The sequence below is a fragment of the Camelina sativa genome, chromosome 12 (assembly GCF_030686135.1).
Source record: "Camelina sativa cultivar CO46 ecotype springtype chromosome 12, ASM3068613v1".
NCBI lineage: Eukaryota > Viridiplantae > Streptophyta > Magnoliopsida > Brassicales > Brassicaceae > Camelina > Camelina sativa.
Genome location: NC_141891.1, coordinates 31,393,523 through 31,407,193, shown reverse-complemented (window position 1 = coordinate 31,407,193; position 13,671 = coordinate 31,393,523). Strand labels below are relative to the sequence as shown.

General features: G+C 46.6%; 26 non-coding genes across 26 annotated transcripts; all 26 read right to left on the bottom strand.

Annotated features, from left to right (window-relative positions):
• Positions 1-276: 276 nt before the first annotated feature.
• Positions 277-395, bottom strand: LOC147931956 (5S ribosomal RNA). The gene has a single exon (XR_015577222.1). It is a non-coding gene; the product is annotated as a 5S ribosomal RNA (ribosomal RNA).
• Positions 396-792: 397 nt separating this feature from the next.
• Positions 793-911, bottom strand: LOC147931955 (5S ribosomal RNA). Its single transcript, XR_015577221.1, has one exon. It is a non-coding gene; the product is annotated as a 5S ribosomal RNA (ribosomal RNA).
• A 402-nt stretch (positions 912-1,313) lies between these two features.
• LOC147931954 (5S ribosomal RNA) lies at positions 1,314-1,432 on the bottom strand. Its single transcript, XR_015577220.1, has one exon. It is a non-coding gene; the product is annotated as a 5S ribosomal RNA (ribosomal RNA).
• A 397-nt stretch (positions 1,433-1,829) lies between these two features.
• On the bottom strand, positions 1,830-1,948 carry LOC147931953 (5S ribosomal RNA). The gene has a single exon (XR_015575762.1). It is a non-coding gene; the product is annotated as a 5S ribosomal RNA (ribosomal RNA).
• Positions 1,949-2,347: 399 nt separating this feature from the next.
• Positions 2,348-2,466, bottom strand: LOC147931952 (5S ribosomal RNA). Its single transcript, XR_015577219.1, has one exon. It is a non-coding gene; the product is annotated as a 5S ribosomal RNA (ribosomal RNA).
• Positions 2,467-2,867: 401 nt separating this feature from the next.
• LOC147931951 (5S ribosomal RNA) lies at positions 2,868-2,986 on the bottom strand. Its single transcript, XR_015577218.1, has one exon. It is a non-coding gene; the product is annotated as a 5S ribosomal RNA (ribosomal RNA).
• A 398-nt stretch (positions 2,987-3,384) lies between these two features.
• Positions 3,385-3,503, bottom strand: LOC147931950 (5S ribosomal RNA). Its single transcript, XR_015577217.1, has one exon. It is a non-coding gene; the product is annotated as a 5S ribosomal RNA (ribosomal RNA).
• A 397-nt stretch (positions 3,504-3,900) lies between these two features.
• On the bottom strand, positions 3,901-4,019 carry LOC147931949 (5S ribosomal RNA). Its single transcript, XR_015577216.1, has one exon. It is a non-coding gene; the product is annotated as a 5S ribosomal RNA (ribosomal RNA).
• Positions 4,020-4,417: 398 nt separating this feature from the next.
• Positions 4,418-4,536, bottom strand: LOC147931948 (5S ribosomal RNA). Its single transcript, XR_015577213.1, has one exon. It is a non-coding gene; the product is annotated as a 5S ribosomal RNA (ribosomal RNA).
• A 398-nt stretch (positions 4,537-4,934) lies between these two features.
• Positions 4,935-5,053, bottom strand: LOC147931947 (5S ribosomal RNA). Its single transcript, XR_015577212.1, has one exon. It is a non-coding gene; the product is annotated as a 5S ribosomal RNA (ribosomal RNA).
• A 398-nt stretch (positions 5,054-5,451) lies between these two features.
• Positions 5,452-5,570, bottom strand: LOC147931946 (5S ribosomal RNA). Its single transcript, XR_015577211.1, has one exon. It is a non-coding gene; the product is annotated as a 5S ribosomal RNA (ribosomal RNA).
• Positions 5,571-5,968: 398 nt separating this feature from the next.
• LOC147931945 (5S ribosomal RNA) lies at positions 5,969-6,087 on the bottom strand. Its single transcript, XR_015577210.1, has one exon. It is a non-coding gene; the product is annotated as a 5S ribosomal RNA (ribosomal RNA).
• A 396-nt stretch (positions 6,088-6,483) lies between these two features.
• LOC147931944 (5S ribosomal RNA) lies at positions 6,484-6,602 on the bottom strand. Its single transcript, XR_015577209.1, has one exon. It is a non-coding gene; the product is annotated as a 5S ribosomal RNA (ribosomal RNA).
• A 398-nt stretch (positions 6,603-7,000) lies between these two features.
• Positions 7,001-7,119, bottom strand: LOC147931943 (5S ribosomal RNA). Its single transcript, XR_015577208.1, has one exon. It is a non-coding gene; the product is annotated as a 5S ribosomal RNA (ribosomal RNA).
• Positions 7,120-7,518: 399 nt separating this feature from the next.
• On the bottom strand, positions 7,519-7,637 carry LOC147931942 (5S ribosomal RNA). The gene has a single exon (XR_015577207.1). It is a non-coding gene; the product is annotated as a 5S ribosomal RNA (ribosomal RNA).
• A 399-nt stretch (positions 7,638-8,036) lies between these two features.
• Positions 8,037-8,155, bottom strand: LOC147931941 (5S ribosomal RNA). Its single transcript, XR_015577206.1, has one exon. It is a non-coding gene; the product is annotated as a 5S ribosomal RNA (ribosomal RNA).
• A 399-nt stretch (positions 8,156-8,554) lies between these two features.
• Positions 8,555-8,673, bottom strand: LOC147931940 (5S ribosomal RNA). Its single transcript, XR_015577205.1, has one exon. It is a non-coding gene; the product is annotated as a 5S ribosomal RNA (ribosomal RNA).
• A 396-nt stretch (positions 8,674-9,069) lies between these two features.
• Positions 9,070-9,188, bottom strand: LOC147931939 (5S ribosomal RNA). Its single transcript, XR_015577204.1, has one exon. It is a non-coding gene; the product is annotated as a 5S ribosomal RNA (ribosomal RNA).
• A 398-nt stretch (positions 9,189-9,586) lies between these two features.
• LOC147931938 (5S ribosomal RNA) lies at positions 9,587-9,705 on the bottom strand. The gene has a single exon (XR_015577202.1). It is a non-coding gene; the product is annotated as a 5S ribosomal RNA (ribosomal RNA).
• Positions 9,706-10,103: 398 nt separating this feature from the next.
• LOC147931937 (5S ribosomal RNA) lies at positions 10,104-10,222 on the bottom strand. The gene has a single exon (XR_015577201.1). It is a non-coding gene; the product is annotated as a 5S ribosomal RNA (ribosomal RNA).
• A 398-nt stretch (positions 10,223-10,620) lies between these two features.
• LOC147931936 (5S ribosomal RNA) lies at positions 10,621-10,739 on the bottom strand. Its single transcript, XR_015577200.1, has one exon. It is a non-coding gene; the product is annotated as a 5S ribosomal RNA (ribosomal RNA).
• A 397-nt stretch (positions 10,740-11,136) lies between these two features.
• Positions 11,137-11,255, bottom strand: LOC147931935 (5S ribosomal RNA). The gene has a single exon (XR_015577199.1). It is a non-coding gene; the product is annotated as a 5S ribosomal RNA (ribosomal RNA).
• Positions 11,256-11,653: 398 nt separating this feature from the next.
• Positions 11,654-11,772, bottom strand: LOC147931934 (5S ribosomal RNA). The gene has a single exon (XR_015577198.1). It is a non-coding gene; the product is annotated as a 5S ribosomal RNA (ribosomal RNA).
• Positions 11,773-12,170: 398 nt separating this feature from the next.
• On the bottom strand, positions 12,171-12,289 carry LOC147931933 (5S ribosomal RNA). Its single transcript, XR_015577197.1, has one exon. It is a non-coding gene; the product is annotated as a 5S ribosomal RNA (ribosomal RNA).
• Positions 12,290-12,686: 397 nt separating this feature from the next.
• Positions 12,687-12,805, bottom strand: LOC147931932 (5S ribosomal RNA). The gene has a single exon (XR_015577196.1). It is a non-coding gene; the product is annotated as a 5S ribosomal RNA (ribosomal RNA).
• A 398-nt stretch (positions 12,806-13,203) lies between these two features.
• LOC147931931 (5S ribosomal RNA) lies at positions 13,204-13,322 on the bottom strand. Its single transcript, XR_015577195.1, has one exon. It is a non-coding gene; the product is annotated as a 5S ribosomal RNA (ribosomal RNA).
• Positions 13,323-13,671: the final 349 nt, after the last annotated feature.

Genomic DNA, 13,671 nt, shown 5'->3' with positions numbered 1-13,671 from the left:
ACAAGTGATAACCATGTCCAAACACTGTTTTGGAGCCGTAACTAATTGTGTCGGGATCACAAAAAAACATCTCAACTGCCTTCAAACGTCAAAATCTGCCCTCGAGAATGGTCCAATGGTACGAAGACCCATTGCCTTACCAGAAGCTCTCTTGGGGCTTTTCAAAAAGGTATTATGGGTTGCGTGGTTCCTCACGGTCTGAAAGTTACGACGTTCTCTATGTACTATAGTCTTGCGAAACAACCAAAAAAAAAAAAAAGGGGGGGGGGGGAGGGAGGGATGCAACACGAGGACTTCCCGGGAGGTCACCCATCCTAGTACTACTCTCGCCCAAGCACGCTTAACTGCGGAGTTCTGATGGGATCCGGTGCATTAGTGCTGGTATGATCGCATCAGTTAGTATATCCCATGCAATCGCATATATACTTTTTTGAAAACTGAATGGATCATTCGATGTGGGTCCCACTTGATATGCGGACCGGTTTAGTCACCTTGGACGTGCTTCCAACGTCCAAAAACAAGTGATAACCATGTCCAAACACTGTTTTGGAGCCGTAACTAATTGTGTCGGGATCACAAAAAAACATCTCAACTGCCTTCAAACGTCAAAATCTGCCCTCGAGAATGGTCCAATGGTACGAAGACCCATTGCCTTACCAGAAGCTCTCTTGGGGCTTTTCAAAAAGGTATTATGGGTTGCGTGGTTCCTCACGGTCTGAAAGTTACGACGTTCTCTATGTACTATAGTCTTGCGAAACAACCAAAAAAAAAAAAAAGGGGGGGGGGGAGGGAGGGATGCAACACGAGGACTTCCCGGGAGGTCACCCATCCTAGTACTACTCTCGCCCAAGCACGCTTAACTGCGGAGTTCTGATGGGATCCGGTGCATTAGTGCTGGTATGATCGCATCAGTTAGTATATCCCATGCAATCGCATATATACTTTTTTGAAAACTGAATGGATCATTCGATGTGGATCCCACTTGATATGCGGACCGGTTTAGTCACCTTGGACGTGCTTCCAACGTCCAAAAACAAGTGATAACCATGTCCAAACACTGTTTTGGAGCCGTAACTAATTGTGTCGGGATCACAAAAAAACATCTCAACTGCCTTCAAACGTCAAAATCTGCCCTCGAGAATGGTCCAATGGTACGAAGACCCATTGCCTTACCAGAAGCTCTCTTGGGGCTTTTCAAAAAGGTATTATGGGTTGCGTGGTTCCTCACGGTCTGAAAGTTACGACGTTCTCTATGTACTATAGTCTTGCGAAACAACCAAAAAAAAAAAAAAGGGGGGGGGGGGGGGGAGGGAGGGATGCAACACGAGGACTTCCCGGGAGGTCACCCATCCTAGTACTACTCTCGCCCAAGCACGCTTAACTGCGGAGTTCTGATGGGATCCGGTGCATTAGTGCTGGTATGATCGCATCAGTTAGTATATCCCATGCAATCGCATATATACTTTTTTGAAAACTGAATGGATCATTCGATGTGGGTCCCACTTGATATGCGGACCGGTTTAGTCACCTTGGACGTGCTTCCAACGTCCAAAAACAAGTGATAACCATGTCCAAACACTGTTTTGGAGCCGTAACTAATTGTGTCGGGATCACAAAAAAACATCTCAACTGCCTTCAAACGTCAAAATCTGCCCTCGAGAATGGTCCAATGGTACGAAGACCCATTGCCTTACCAGAAGCTCTCTTGGGGCTTTTCAAAAAGGTATTATGGGTTGCGTGGTTCCTCACGGTCTGAAAGTTACGACGTTCTCTATGTACTATAGTCTTGCGAAACAACCAAAAAAAAAAAAAGGGGGGGGGGGGAGGGAGGGATGCAACACGAGGACTTCCCGGGAGGTCACCCATCCTAGTACTACTCTCGCCCAAGCACACTTAACTGCGGAGTTCTGATGGGATCCGGTGCATTAGTGCTGGTATGATCGCATCAGTTAGTATATCCCATGCAATCGCATATATACTTTTTTGAAAACTGAATGGATCATTCGATGTGGGTCCCACTTGATATGCGGACCGGTTTAGTCACCTTGGACGTGCTTCCAACGTCCAAAAACAAGCGATAACCATGTCCAAACACTGTTTTGGAGCCGTAACTAATTGTGTCGGGATCACAAAAAAACATCTCAACTGCCTTCAAACGTCAAAATCTGCCCTCGAGAATGGTCCAATGGTACGAAGACCCATTGCCTTACCAGAAGCTCTCTTGGGGCTTTTCAAAAAGGTATTATGGGTTGCGTGGTTCCTCACGGTCTGAAAGTTACGACGTTCTCTATGTACTATAGTCTTGCGAAACAACCAAAAAAAAAAAAAAGGGGGGGGGGGGGAGGGAGGGATGCAACACGAGGACTTCCCGGGAGGTCACCCATCCTAGTACTACTCTCGCCCAAGCACGCTTAACTGCGGAGTTCTGATGGGATCCGGTGCATTAGTGCTGGTATGATCGCATCAGTTAGTATATCCCATGCAATCGCATATATACTTTTTTGAAAACTGAATGGATCATTCGATGTGGGTCCCACTTGATATGCGGACCGGTTTAGTCACCTTGGACGTGCTTCCAACGTCCAAAAACAAGTGATAACCATGTCCAAACACTGTTTTGGAGCCGTAACTAATTGTGTCGGGATCACAAAAAAACATCTCAACTGCCTTCAAACGTCAAAATCTGCCCTCGAGAATGGTCCAATGGTACGAAGACCCATTGCCTTACCAGAAGCTCTCTTGGGGCTTTTCAAAAAGGTATTATGGGTTGCGTGGTTCCTCACGGTCTGAAAGTTACGACGTTCTCTATGTACTATAGTCTTGCGAAACAACCAAAAAAAAAAAAAAGGGGGGGGGGGGGGGAGGGAGGGATGCAACACGAGGACTTCCCGGGAGGTCACCCATCCTAGTACTACTCTCGCCCAAGCACGCTTAACTGCGGAGTTCTGATGGGATCCGGTGCATTAGTGCTGGTATGATCGCATCAGTTAGTATATCCCATGCAATCGCATATATACTTTTTTGAAAACTGAATGGATCATTCGATGTGGGTCCCACTTGATATGCGGACCGGTTTAGTCACCTTGGACGTGCTTCCAACGTCCAAAAACAAGCGATAACCATGTCCAAACACTGTTTTGGAGCCGTAACTAATTGTGTCGGGATCACAAAAAAACATCTCAACTGCCTTCAAACGTCAAAATCTGCCCTCGAGAATGGTCCAATGGTACGAAGACCCATTGCCTTACCAGAAGCTCTCTTGGGGCTTTTCAAAAAGGTATTATGGGTTGCGTGGTTCCTCACGGTCTGAAAGTTACGACGTTCTCTATGTACTATAGTCTTGCGAAACAACCAAAAAAAAAAAAAAGGGGGGGGGGGGAGGGAGGGATGCAACACGAGGACTTCCCGGGAGGTCACCCATCCTAGTACTACTCTCGCCCAAGCACGCTTAACTGCGGAGTTCTGATGGGATCCGGTGCATTAGTGCTGGTATGATCGCATCAGTTAGTATATCCCATGCAATCGCATATATACTTTTTTGAAAACTGAATGGATCATTCGATGTGGGTCCCACTTGATATGCGGACCGGTTTAGTCACCTTGGACGTGCTTCCAACGTCCAAAAACAAGCGATAACCATGTCCAAACACTGTTTTGGAGCCGTAACTAATTGTGTCGGGATCACAAAAAAACATCTCAACTGCCTTCAAACGTCAAAATCTGCCCTCGAGAATGGTCCAATGGTACGAAGACCCATTGCCTTACCAGAAGCTCTCTTGGGGCTTTTCAAAAAGGTATTATGGGTTGCGTGGTTCCTCACGGTCTGAAAGTTACGACGTTCTCTATGTACTATAGTCTTGCGAAACAACCAAAAAAAAAAAAAAGGGGGGGGGGGAGGGAGGGATGCAACACGAGGACTTCCCGGGAGGTCACCCATCCTAGTACTACTCTCGCCCAAGCACGCTTAACTGCGGAGTTCTGATGGGATCCGGTGCATTAGTGCTGGTATGATCGCATCAGTTAGTATATCCCATGCAATCGCATATATACTTTTTTGAAAACTGAATGGATCATTCGATGTGGGTCCCACTTGATATGCGGACCGGTTTAGTCACCTTGGACGTGCTTCCAACGTCCAAAAACAAGCGATAACCATGTCCAAACACTGTTTTGGAGCCGTAACTAATTGTGTCGGGATCACAAAAAAACATCTCAACTGCCTTCAAACGTCAAAATCTGCCCTCGAGAATGGTCCAATGGTACGAAGACCCATTGCCTTACCAGAAGCTCTCTTGGGGCTTTTCAAAAAGGTATTATGGGTTGCGTGGTTCCTCACGGTCTGAAAGTTACGACGTTCTCTATGTACTATAGTCTTGCGAAACAACCAAAAAAAAAAAAAAGGGGGGGGGGGGAGGGAGGGATGCAACACGAGGACTTCCCGGGAGGTCACCCATCCTAGTACTACTCTCGCCCAAGCACGCTTAACTGCGGAGTTCTGATGGGATCCGGTGCATTAGTGCTGGTATGATCGCATCAGTTAGTATATCCCATGCAATCGCATATATACTTTTTTGAAAACTGAATGGATCATTCGATGTGGGTCCCACTTGATATGCGGACCGGTTTAGTCACCTTGGACGTGCTTCCAACGTCCAAAAACAAGCGATAACCATGTCCAAACACTGTTTTGGAGCCGTAACTAATTGTGTCGGGATCACAAAAAAACATCTCAACTGCCTTCAAACGTCAAAATCTGCCCTCGAGAATGGTCCAATGGTACGAAGACCCATTGCCTTACCAGAAGCTCTCTTGGGGCTTTTCAAAAAGGTATTATGGGTTGCGTGGTTCCTCACGGTCTGAAAGTTACGACGTTCTCTATGTACTATAGTCTTGCGAAACAACCAAAAAAAAAAAAAAGGGGGGGGGGGGAGGGAGGGATGCAACACGAGGACTTCCCGGGAGGTCACCCATCCTAGTACTACTCTCGCCCAAGCACGCTTAACTGCGGAGTTCTGATGGGATCCGGTGCATTAGTGCTGGTATGATCGCATCAGTTAGTATATCCCATGCAATCGCATATATACTTTTTTGAAAACTGAATGGATCATTCGATGTGGGTCCCACTTGATATGCGGACCGGTTTAGTCACCTTGGACGTGCTTCCAACGTCCAAAAACAAGTGATAACCATGTCCAAACACTGTTTTGGAGCCGTAACTAATTGTGTCGGGATCACAAAAAAACATCTCAACTGCCTTCAAACGTCAAAATCTGCCCTCGAGAATGGTCCAATGGTACGAAGACCCATTGCCTTACCAGAAGCTCTCTTGGGGCTTTTCAAAAAGGTATTATGGGTTGCGTGGTTCCTCACGGTCTGAAAGTTACGACGTTCTCTATGTACTATAGTCTTGCGAAACAACCAAAAAAAAAAAAAAGGGGGGGGGGGGAGGGAGGGATGCAACACGAGGACTTCCCGGGAGGTCACCCATCCTAGTACTACTCTCGCCCAAGCACGCTTAACTGCGGAGTTCTGATGGGATCCGGTGCATTAGTGCTGGTATGATCGCATCAGTTAGTATATCCCATGCAATCGCATATATACTTTTTTGAAAACTGAATGGATCATTCGATGTGGGTCCCACTTGATATGCGGACCGGTTTAGTCACCTTGGACGTGCTTCCAACGTCCAAAAACAAGTGATAACCATGTCCAAACACTGTTTTGGAGCCGTAACTAATTGTGTCGGGATCACAAAAAAACATCTCAACTGCCTTCAAACGTCAAAATCTGCCCTCGAGAATGGTCCAATGGTACGAAGACCCATTGCCTTACCAGAAGCTCTCTTGGGGCTTTTCAAAAAGGTATTATGGGTTGCGTGGTTCCTCACGGTCTGAAAGTTACGACGTTCTCTATGTACTATAGTCTTGCGAAACAACCAAAAAAAAAAAAAAGGGGGGGGGGGGAGGGAGGGATGCAACACGAGGACTTCCCGGGAGGTCACCCATCCTAGTACTACTCTCGCCCAAGCACGCTTAACTGCGGAGTTCTGATGGGATCCGGTGCATTAGTGCTGGTATGATCGCATCAGTTAGTATATCCCATGCAATCGCATATATACTTTTTTGAAAACTGAATGGATCATTCGATGTGGGTCCCACTTGATATGCGGACCGGTTTAGTCACCTTGGACGTGCTTCCAACGTCCAAAAACAAGCGATAACCATGTCCAAACACTGTTTTGGAGCCGTAACTAATTGTGTCGGGATCACAAAAAAACATCTCAACTGCCTTCAAACGTCAAAATCTGCCCTCGAGAATGGTCCAATGGTACGAAGACCCATTGCCTTACCAGAAGCTCTCTTGGGGCTTTTCAAAAAGGTATTATGGGTTGCGTGGTTCCTCACGGTCTGAAAGTTACGACGTTCTCTATGTACTATAGTCTTGCGAAACAACCAAAAAAAAAAAAAAGGGGGGGGGGAGGGAGGGATGCAACACGAGGACTTCCCGGGAGGTCACCCATCCTAGTACTACTCTCGCCCAAGCACGCTTAACTGCGGAGTTCTGATGGGATCCGGTGCATTAGTGCTGGTATGATCGCATCAGTTAGTATATCCCATGCAATCGCATATATACTTTTTTGAAAACTGAATGGATCATTCGATGTGGGTCCCACTTGATATGCGGACCGGTTTAGTCACCTTGGACGTGCTTCCAACGTCCAAAAACAAGCGATAACCATGTCCAAACACTGTTTTGGAGCCGTAACTAATTGTGTCGGGATCACAAAAAAACATCTCAACTGCCTTCAAACGTCAAAATCTGCCCTCGAGAATGGTCCAATGGTACGAAGACCCATTGCCTTACCAGAAGCTCTCTTGGGGCTTTTCAAAAAGGTATTATGGGTTGCGTGGTTCCTCACGGTCTGAAAGTTACGACGTTCTCTATGTACTATAGTCTTGCGAAACAACCAAAAAAAAAAAAAAGGGGGGGGGGGGAGGGAGGGATGCAACACGAGGACTTCCCGGGAGGTCACCCATCCTAGTACTACTCTCGCCCAAGCACGCTTAACTGCGGAGTTCTGATGGGATCCGGTGCATTAGTGCTGGTATGATCGCATCAGTTAGTATATCCCATGCAATCGCATATATACTTTTTTGAAAACTGAATGGATCATTCGATGTGGGTCCCACTTGATATGCGGACCGGTTTAGTCACCTTGGACGTGCTTCCAACGTCCAAAAACAAGCGATAACCATGTCCAAACACTGTTTTGGAGCCGTAACTAATTGTGTCGGGATCACAAAAAAACATCTCAACTGCCTTCAAACGTCAAAATCTGCCCTCGAGAATGGTCCAATGGTACGAAGACCCATTGCCTTACCAGAAGCTCTCTTGGGGCTTTTCAAAAAGGTATTATGGGTTGCGTGGTTCCTCACGGTCTGAAAGTTACGACGTTCTCTATGTACTATAGTCTTGCGAAACAACCAAAAAAAAAAAAAAGGGGGGGGGGGGGAGGGAGGGATGCAACACGAGGACTTCCCGGGAGGTCACCCATCCTAGTACTACTCTCGCCCAAGCACGCTTAACTGCGGAGTTCTGATGGGATCCGGTGCATTAGTGCTGGTATGATCGCATCAGTTAGTATATCCCATGCAATCGCATATATACTTTTTTGAAAACTGAATGGATCATTCGATGTGGGTCCCACTTGATATGCGGACCGGTTTAGTCACCTTGGACGTGCTTCCAACGTCCAAAAACAAGTGATAACCATGTCCAAACACTGTTTTGGAGCCGTAACTAATTGTGTCGGGATCACAAAAAAACATCTCAACTGCCTTCAAACGTCAAAATCTGCCCTCGAGAATGGTCCAATGGTACGAAGACCCATTGCCTTACCAGAAGCTCTCTTGGGGCTTTTCAAAAAGGTATTATGGGTTGCGTGGTTCCTCACGGTCTGAAAGTTACGACGTTCTCTATGTACTATAGTCTTGCGAAACAACCAAAAAAAAAAAAAAGGGGGGGGGGGGGAGGGAGGGATGCAACACGAGGACTTCCCGGGAGGTCACCCATCCTAGTACTACTCTCGCCCAAGCACGCTTAACTGCGGAGTTCTGATGGGATCCGGTGCATTAGTGCTGGTATGATCGCATCAGTTAGTATATCCCATGCAATCGCATATATACTTTTTTGAAAACTGAATGGATCATTCGATGTGGGTCCCACTTGATATGCGGACCGGTTTAGTCACCTTGGACGTGCTTCCAACGTCCAAAAACAAGTGATAACCATGTCCAAACACTGTTTTGGAGCCGTAACTAATTGTGTCGGGATCACAAAAAAACATCTCAACTGCCTTCAAACGTCAAAATCTGCCCTCGAGAATGGTCCAATGGTACGAAGACCCATTGCCTTACCAGAAGCTCTCTTGGGGCTTTTCAAAAAGGTATTATGGGTTGCGTGGTTCCTCACGGTCTGAAAGTTACGACGTTCTCTATGTACTATAGTCTTGCGAAACAACCAAAAAAAAAAAAAAGGGGGGGGGGGGGAGGGAGGGATGCAACACGAGGACTTCCCGGGAGGTCACCCATCCTAGTACTACTCTCGCCCAAGCACGCTTAACTGCGGAGTTCTGATGGGATCCGGTGCATTAGTGCTGGTATGATCGCATCAGTTAGTATATCCCATGCAATCGCATATATACTTTTTTGAAAACTGAATGGATCATTCGATGTGGGTCCCACTTGATATGCGGACCGGTTTAGTCACCTTGGACGTGCTTCCAACGTCCAAAAACAAGCGATAACCATGTCCAAACACTGTTTTGGAGCCGTAACTAATTGTGTCGGGATCACAAAAAAACATCTCAACTGCCTTCAAACGTCAAAATCTGCCCTCGAGAATGGTCCAATGGTACGAAGACCCATTGCCTTACCAGAAGCTCTCTTGGGGCTTTTCAAAAAGGTATTATGGGTTGCGTGGTTCCTCACGGTCTGAAAGTTACGACGTTCTCTATGTACTATAGTCTTGCGAAACAACCAAAAAAAAAAAAAAGGGGGGGGGGAGGGAGGGATGCAACACGAGGACTTCCCGGGAGGTCACCCATCCTAGTACTACTCTCGCCCAAGCACGCTTAACTGCGGAGTTCTGATGGGATCCGGTGCATTAGTGCTGGTATGATCGCATCAGTTAGTATATCCCATGCAATCGCATATATACTTTTTTGAAAACTGAATGGATCATTCGATGTGGGTCCCACTTGATATGCGGACCGGTTTAGTCACCTTGGACGTGCTTCCAACGTCCAAAAACAAGCGATAACCATGTCCAAACACTGTTTTGGAGCCGTAACTAATTGTGTCGGGATCACAAAAAAACATCTCAACTGCCTTCAAACGTCAAAATCTGCCCTCGAGAATGGTCCAATGGTACGAAGACCCATTGCCTTACCAGAAGCTCTCTTGGGGCTTTTCAAAAAGGTATTATGGGTTGCGTGGTTCCTCACGGTCTGAAAGTTACGACGTTCTCTATGTACTATAGTCTTGCGAAACAACCAAAAAAAAAAAAAAGGGGGGGGGGGGAGGGAGGGATGCAACACGAGGACTTCCCGGGAGGTCACCCATCCTAGTACTACTCTCGCCCAAGCACGCTTAACTGCGGAGTTCTGATGGGATCCGGTGCATTAGTGCTGGTATGATCGCATCAGTTAGTATATCCCATGCAATCGCATATATACTTTTTTGAAAACTGAATGGATCATTCGATGTGGGTCCCACTTGATATGCGGACCGGTTTAGTCACCTTGGACGTGCTTCCAACGTCCAAAAACAAGTGATAACCATGTCCAAACACTGTTTTGGAGCCGTAACTAATTGTGTCGGGATCACAAAAAAACATCTCAACTGCCTTCAAACGTCAAAATCTGCCCTCGAGAATGGTCCAATGGTACGAAGACCCATTGCCTTACCAGAAGCTCTCTTGGGGCTTTTCAAAAAGGTATTATGGGTTGCGTGGTTCCTCACGGTCTGAAAGTTACGACGTTCTCTATGTACTATAGTCTTGCGAAACAACCAAAAAAAAAAAAAAGGGGGGGGGGGGAGGGAGGGATGCAACACGAGGACTTCCCGGGAGGTCACCCATCCTAGTACTACTCTCGCCCAAGCACGCTTAACTGCGGAGTTCTGATGGGATCCGGTGCATTAGTGCTGGTATGATCGCATCAGTTAGTATATCCCATGCAATCGCATATATACTTTTTTGAAAACTGAATGGATCATTCGATGTGGGTCCCACTTGATATGCGGACCGGTTTAGTCACCTTGGACGTGCTTCCAACGTCCAAAAACAAGCGATAACCATGTCCAAACACTGTTTTGGAGCCGTAACTAATTGTGTCGGGATCACAAAAAAACATCTCAACTGCCTTCAAACGTCAAAATCTGCCCTCGAGAATGGTCCAATGGTACGAAGACCCATTGCCTTACCAGAAGCTCTCTTGGGGCTTTTCAAAAAGGTATTATGGGTTGCGTGGTTCCTCACGGTCTGAAAGTTACGACGTTCTCTATGTACTATAGTCTTGCGAAACAACCAAAAAAAAAAAAAAGGGGGGGGGGGGAGGGAGGGATGCAACACGAGGACTTCCCGGGAGGTCACCCATCCTAGTACTACTCTCGCCCAAGCACGCTTAACTGCGGAGTTCTGATGGGATCCGGTGCATTAGTGCTGGTATGATCGCATCAGTTAGTATATCCCATGCAATCGCATATATACTTTTTTGAAAACTGAATGGATCATTCGATGTGGGTCCCACTTGATATGCGGACCGGTTTAGTCACCTTGGACGTGCTTCCAACGTCCAAAAACAAGCGATAACCATGTCCAAACACTGTTTTGGAGCCGTAACTAATTGTGTCGGGATCACAAAAAAACATCTCAACTGCCTTCAAACGTCAAAATCTGCCCTCGAGAATGGTCCAATGGTACGAAGACCCATTGCCTTACCAGAAGCTCTCTTGGGGCTTTTCAAAAAGGTATTATGGGTTGCGTGGTTCCTCACGGTCTGAAAGTTACGACGTTCTCTATGTACTATAGTCTTGCGAAACAACCAAAAAAAAAAAAAAAGGGGGGGGGGAGGGAGGGATGCAACACGAGGACTTCCCGGGAGGTCACCCATCCTAGTACTACTCTCGCCCAAGCACGCTTAACTGCGGAGTTCTGATGGGATCCGGTGCATTAGTGCTGGTATGATCGCATCAGTTAGTATATCCCATGCAATCGCATATATACTTTTTTGAAAACTGAATGGATCATTCGATGTGGGTCCCACTTGATATGCGGACCGGTTTAGTCACCTTGGACGTGCTTCCAACGTCCAAAAACAAGCGATAACCATGTCCAAACACTGTTTTGGAGCCGTAACTAATTGTGTCGGGATCACAAAAAAACATCTCAACTGCCTTCAAACGTCAAAATCTGCCCTCGAGAATGGTCCAATGGTACGAAGACCCATTGCCTTACCAGAAGCTCTCTTGGGGCTTTTCAAAAAGGTATTATGGGTTGCGTGGTTCCTCACGGTCTGAAAGTTACGACGTTCTCTATGTACTATAGTCTTGCGAAACAACCAAAAAAAAAAAAAAGGGGGGGGGGGGAGGGAGGGATGCAACACGAGGACTTCCCGGGAGGTCACCCATCCTAGTACTACTCTCGCCCAAGCACGCTTAACTGCGGAGTTCTGATGGGATCCGGTGCATTAGTGCTGGTATGATCGCATCAGTTAGTATATCCCATGCAATCGCATATATACTTTTTTGAAAACTGAATGGATCATTCGATGTGGGTCCCACTTGATATGCGGACCGGTTTAGTCACCTTGGACGTGCTTCCAACGTCCAAAAACAAGCGATAACCATGTCCAAACACTGTTTTGGAGCCGTAACTAATTGTGTCGGGATCACAAAAAAACATCTCAACTGCCTTCAAACGTCAAAATCTGCCCTCGAGAATGGTCCAATGGTACGAAGACCCATTGCCTTACCAGAAGCTCTCTTGGGGCTTTTCAAAAAGGTATTATGGGTTGCGTGGTTCCTCACGGTCTGAAAGTTACGACGTTCTCTATGTACTATAGTCTTGCGAAACAACCAAAAAAAAAAAAAAAGAGGGGGGGGGAGGGAGGGATGCAACACGAGGACTTCCCGGGAGGTCACCCATCCTAGTACTACTCTCGCCCAAGCACGCTTAACTGCGGAGTTCTGATGGGATCCGGTGCATTAGTGCTGGTATGATCGCATCAGTTAGTATATCCCATGCAATCGCATATATACTTTTTTGAAAACTGAATGGATCATTCGATGTGGGTCCCACTTGATATGCGGACCGGTTTAGTCACCTTGGACGTGCTTCCAACGTCCAAAAACAAGTGATAACCATGTCCAAACACTGTTTTGGAGCCGTAACTAATTGTGTCGGGATCACAAAAAAACATCTCAACTGCCTTCAAACGTCAAAATCTGCACTCGAGAATGGTCCAATGGTACGAAGACCCATTGCCTTACCAGAAGCTCTCTTGGGGCTTTTCAAAAAGGTATTATGGGTTGCGTGGTTCCTCACGGTCTGAAAGTTACGACGTTCTCTATGTACTATAGTCTTGCGAAACAACCAAAAAAAAAAAAAAGGGGGGGGGGGAGGGAGGGATGCAACACGAGGACTTCCCGGGAGGTCACCCATCCTAGTACTACTCTCGCCCAAGCACGCTTAACTGCGGAGTTCTGATGGGATCCGGTGCATTAGTGCTGGTATGATCGCATCAGTTAGTATATCCCATGCAATCGCATATATACTTTTTTGAAAACTGAATGGATCATTCGATGTGGGTCCCACTTGATATGCGGACCGGTTTAGTCACCTTGGACGTGCTTCCAACGTCCAAAAACAAGCGATAACCATGTCCAAACACTGTTTTGGAGCCGTAACTAATTGTGTCGGGATCACAAAAAAACATCTCAACTGCCTTCAAACGTCAAAATCTGCCCTCGAGAATGGTCCAATGGTACGAAGACCCATTGCCTTACCAGAAGCTCTCTTGGGGCTTTTCAAAAAGGTATTATGGGTTGCGTGGTTCCTCACGGTCTGAAAGTTACGACGTTCTCTATGTACTATAGTCTTGCGAAACAACCAAAAAAAAAAAAAAAGAGGGGGGGGGAGGGAGGGATGCAACACGAGGACTTCCCGGGAGGTCACCCATCCTAGTACTACTCTCGCCCAAGCACGCTTAACTGCGGAGTTCTGATGGGATCCGGTGCATTAGTGCTGGTATGATCGCATCAGTTAGTATATCCCATGCAATCGCATATATACTTTTTTGAAAACTGAATGGATCATTCGATGTGGGTCCCACTTGATATGCGGACCGGTTTAGTCACCTTGGACGTGCTTCCAACGTCCAAAAACAAGTGATAACCATGTCCAAACACTGTTTTGGAGCCGTAACTAATTGTGTCGGGATCACAAAAAAACATCTCAACTGCCTTCAAACGTCAAAATCTGCACTCGAGAATGGTCCAATGGTACGAAGACCCATTGCCTTACCAGAAGCTCTCTTGGGGCTTTTCAAAAAGGTATTATGGGTTGCGTGGTTCCTCACGGTCTGAAAGTTACGACGTTCTCTATGTACTA